Genomic DNA, 5,428 nt, shown 5'->3' with positions numbered 1-5,428 from the left:
CACCCCTTCAGTCTTTTGCAACTTGAAACGCCTGGGCCTTTGTTAGAAGTTCTGAAATTAAGCAAGACACTTATATTCTGAGGTCCAGGATAATGATCTTTGAAGTAACACAATTATACACTTACACATATCATACACATAGCATAAAAATCATTTCTGTAATGGATGTGACCAATGTTCATAAGCAAAGTAGCAAATATGAATAAATCAAAAGAAGTTAAAATTATCCCTAACCTCACTGTATGGAGATAATTATTAAAAACATGGACATTTTGGCATATCTTTCCAGATATTTGTGTGTGTGTGTGTATATATATATATATATATATATATACATGAATAAAAATAATTTCCAATTTGATTTTTCACTTTCCAGTGTATCAATACCTTTATATCTATAGTAGCATTTTTTAATGGCTGCATGAATTCTGTTTAGTTGATGGGTTAGTTATCTACCTAAAAAATATTCATTTCTATGAGTTAGGCACTATTACTGGCATATGACTGTGCCCAGATGAATGAAACAGATTATGTCCCTGGTCTTCTGGAATTTACAAAGCTCTGGACTGCCTTTCTTAGACTTGATCTAGATCAACATCTGGATCCTTGCATACTACACTCACATGTTCCTAGATTGCTTATCCTGCCCAGACCTATATCTTATCTTGATGTTTCTGCTTGTGTGTGTGTGTGCTAGTTTAGATGAACCTACTGGGACTTCCAAGATCTTCCTGTCCATTGATCTCTTTTTGGATTGATATAAAAATGGCTAAATTACTATTTATATTTAAATTTTTAAAAATTTTGGATAGCTTCCTTTTGCTTACAATATCAGTTAGTGGCACTATCATTAATTAAGAAGACTAATCAGGGGGCTGGAAAGCCTTTATGTACCTTGGATATAATCTAATTGATGAAGATAAAAGTCTCTGTTCTTCAACCTACAAGACCAGTGGATCTAAGAACCCTGAGATTTTTTTTGAAATGTAAATTCATTCAACAAGTATTCATTGAACACATCCTAGGTACTAGACATTTTCTAAATGCTATAGACACAGCAATGAACAAAAGAGATAATACATCCTGCTCTCATGGCACTTGCTTTCTAGTGGAGGGAGTCAGACAAACAGTTAATAAAACAAAATAAATAAGTAGATTAGCTGGTGATAAGTGTTCAGGAGGAAAATAAAGGAGAAAAATGAGCTCTGGAGTATAGGAGTGAAGGATAGTGTTTGATAATTTTAAATAGGAAACATTATTTTCCTGAAATTTCCCCAACTGAATCTGGTATGATGAGAGTCTTTTTCTGTCAGATAGAGCAACTACATAACAATAGTAAAAGACAGAATAAGGATCATGATCAATGACCAAGGGAGAAAAGAGCTTAAAAAAAAAAAAAAGAAGAAGATGAGTTACCTCATTGATATTGGGCCACAAATTTTATAACTAGCCTGTGATCTATTCTCCAATTTTATCTTCACTGTCCCTTGGTTAATTATGATCTTAATAGAAGCCTTGTAAGTCATATTTATACCCGGTAATTGTACAGAGAAAACAAAACACCTGGATATACCAGAAAATGTTTTAACTGAATACTTGAGAGTGAAAAAGTATGAACAAAAATTTACAGTGCTCCTTAAGCCTTCATGTGTGTATGAAATTCTTGGAGATTTCTTAAAAATGCAGATGTGGGGGCACCTGAGTGGCTCAGATCATGATTCCAGGGTCCTGGGATAGAACCCCACATCAGGCTCTCTGTTTAGTGGGGACGCTCCTTCTCCCTCTCCTTCTACTGCTCCGCCTGCTTGTGCACTCTTTGTCAAATATATAAAGTTTTTAAAAAACACAGATGTCGATTTAATAGCTGTGGGATAGGCTTGAAATTATTATTTTATTATTTTTAAAGATTTTATTTATTTATTCATGAGAGACACACACACACAGAGGCAGAGACATAGACAGAGGGATAAGTAGGCTCCCTGTGGGGAATCCAGGACCCCAGGATCACAACCTGAGCCAAAGGCAGATGCTCAACCACTGAGCCACCCAGGTGCCCAGCCTGAAATTATTTTATTTATTTATTTATTTATTTATTTATTTATTTATTTATTTATTTATTTATTATTTTTTAAAAAGGATTTTATTTATTTATGAGAGGCACAGAGAGAGAGAGCCAGAGACACAGGCAGAGGGGGAAGCAGGCTCCCCACAAGGAACCCAATGTGAGACTCGATCCCTAATCCCGGGATCACACCCTGAGCCGAAGGCAGACGCTCAACCACTGAGCCACCAGGTGTCCCCCTGAAATTATTTTTATTTTTTTTTATTTATGATAGTCACAGAGAGAGAGAGAGAGGCAGAGACACAGGCAGAGGGAGAAGCAGGCTCCATGCACTGGGAGCCCGACATGAGATTCGATCCCAGGTCTCCAGGATCACGCCCTGGGCCGAAGGCAGGCGCCAAACCGCTGGGCGACCCAGGGATCCCCCCTGAAATTATTTTAAACAAGCTTCTGTGTGAGGCCAATGCTGCAGGTCCTTGGACTGCATTTTGAGTTGCAAGTTTCTACTATGTTTTGCCAAGTTGCCTTCCAGGAAGCAGATACATTTGGATAGTATTTCATGTTTACGAAGTGTTTTAAGTGTAAAAATACTCTCATATAGATTAATTCATTTGGTTAGTTTAGAACCATAGGCATTTTCATTCATCCTTGTTTTATGGATATGGATATAGGCTTTGCTTGGCTACTAGAAAGTTTAAGAACAACCAGGATGGTAATGAAAATAAAACCTTGTCACATAAGGGGCTACTGAAGAGACTTTGGATGTTTAGCCTAAAGGATATATGTACATGATAATACTTCAATATACTGTTATAGGGAAATGTTTACATAAGTCTATTTTGAGTGGACATAAAATCTATCTAGGACCAACCATGTGAATGTTACAGAAAAGATGAATTTGCCTCAATATAAAGAAGAACCTCTGGCTAATAATGGTGTATAAATATTGGATGGACTATTTTGTAAAGTAGTGAATTCTATATCTTTGTAAGTATTCAAACAGAAGTTAGATAACCACTTATTATGGGATACTAGGAGGATTCATGCAGGCAGGGTGTGATAGTGAAGTAAAGTTGTCACTAAGTATAATATTATAGGGTCTGAGATCTTATCCTTATTAATTACAATTCTATTATAGGTATGAAGTTGCTGAGAAGACTTTAGATTTGATTTGCAAGTATGCTTGAAACTGTTGGTACTATTCACCCATCTACATGGTTTGGGCCCTGCAGTCACCTCCCTGAGCCTTCCTGAAAGAGTCCAAAGTCTCTTAATTATGGATACTCCCATGAGAAGAATGTATATATCAACTGTGGTATCTCTTCCTCCTTCAATTTTAGCTTTTTATTATCTTTCTCTCTCTAGAGAGAAAAAGAAAGACAGGAAGAGAGAAGACTCAAATTACTAAAATTAGAAATGAGACTGGGGGCATTATTACATATTCTACAGAAAAAAAATTGTGAGATAGTACAATTAACAATTGTATGGAAAAATTGGTTAGTCTAGATGAAATGGACACATTTCTAGAAATGAAAAAGCTACTAAGACTAAATCACAAAGAAATAGACAATCTAAACAGACTTATAACTGGTAAGGAGATTGAATCAGAAATTGAAAATATCCTGACAAAGAAAATCCTAGGACTTGATGGCTTCACTGGTGAGTTCTACCAAATATTTAAAGAACTAATCAAATCCTTCTCAAACTTTCCCAAAAAATTGAAGAGGAGGGAACACTTATGTTAGAAATTACCCTGAGGGGATCCCTGGGTGGCTTAGTGGTTTAGTGCCTGCCTTTGGCCCAGGGTGTGATCCTGGAGTCCTGGGATCAAGTCCCACATCGGGCTCCTTGTGTGGAGCCTGCTTCTCCCTCTGCTTCTCTCTCTCTCTCTTTCTGTCTCTCATGAATGGATAAATAAAATCTTAAAAAAAAAAGAAATTACCCTGATACTAAAGCCAGCAAAGACTCCACAAAAAAAGAAAACTACAGATCAATATTTTTTTATAAACACTGATGCAAAAATCCTCAATAAAACACTAGCAAACAGAATTCAGCAGCATATTGAAAGGATTATACTCCATGATTAAGTGGGATTTATGCAAGGATGGCTCAACATATACCAATCGACCAGTGTAATAGACCACATCAAAAAAATGAAGGAAAGAAAACACATGATCATCTCAATTGATTCAGAAAAAAAATTGACAAAATTCAATACCCTTTCATGATAAAAACACTCAATAACAGGGATAAAAGGCACATGATAAAGGCCATATATGAAAAACCTATAGCAAACACAATACTCAACTGTGGGAGACTGAAAGTTTTTCCTCTAAGATCAGGAACAAGGCAAGAATTCCTTTCTTCACCACTTCTATTTAACATAGTACTGGAAGTTCTAGTAGGGCAATGAGTCAAGAAAATGAAATAAAAGCATCTGAATAGGAAAGAAGTAAAATTATTTCTGTTTGAAGATGACATGATCTTACATATAAAAAATCCTAAGGACTCCACAAAGAAGTTATTAGAACTGGTAAGTGAATTCAGCAAGTAGTAGGATACAAAGTCAACAAACAAAAATCAGTTGATTTCAATATACGAACACTAAGCAGGAGCACCTGGGTGGCTCAGTTGGTTAAGCATCTACCTTTGGCTCAGGTCATGATGTCAGGGTCCTGGGATCAACCCCAAGTCAGGCTTCTTGCCAGTGGGGAGTCTGCTTCTTTCTCTCCCTCTGCCTCTCCCCTTGCTTGTGCTTTTTTTTGTTTTGTTTTGTTTTTTTTTTCTCTCTCTCTCAAATAGATAAATAAAATCTTTTTAAAAACCCCAGTGAGCCATCTGGAAAGGAAACGACAAAAACAATTTCATTTATAACAGCATTAAAAAGAATAAAATACTTATGAATTAACCAAGGAGATGAAAAACTTGTACAATGAAAACTATAAAACATTGCTGAAATAAATTAGAGAGGGCATAAATAAATGGAAACACTCTCATGTTCATAGCTTGGGAAGACTTAATTTGTTAAATTCTTGTATTACCCAAAGCAATATGCAGATTCACTGTAATTCCTATCAAAATCCCAAAAAACATTTTTTGCAGAAATAGAAATATCCATCCTAAAATTCACATGGAATCTCCAAAGGAATCTGACTAGCCAAAACAATCTTGAGAAAGAACAAAATTGGAGTACTTTTGTGTCTTGATTTAAAAACCTACTGCAAATCTACAATAATCAAAACAGCATGGTATTGGCATAAAGATAGACATATGGATCAAAGGAATAGAAGAGAAAGTCCAAAAATAAACAATTGAATATATTATCAAATGAATTTTGACAAGGATGTGAAATCCATTCAGTGGGGA

General features: G+C 35.7%; 1 long non-coding RNA gene across 1 annotated transcript in view; it reads left to right on the top strand.

Annotated features, from left to right (window-relative positions):
* LOC144316139 (uncharacterized) overlaps window positions 1-5,428 on the top strand; it is a 339,579-nt gene that overhangs the window by 187,379 nt on the left and 146,772 nt on the right. The gene's annotated exons all lie outside the window — the stretch shown is intronic.

Source organism: Canis aureus, chromosome 6 (genome assembly GCF_053574225.1).
Source record: "Canis aureus isolate CA01 chromosome 6, VMU_Caureus_v.1.0, whole genome shotgun sequence".
Classification (NCBI taxonomy): Eukaryota; Metazoa; Chordata; class Mammalia; order Carnivora; family Canidae; genus Canis; species Canis aureus.
This window is presented reverse-complemented; position numbering and strand designations above follow the sequence as displayed.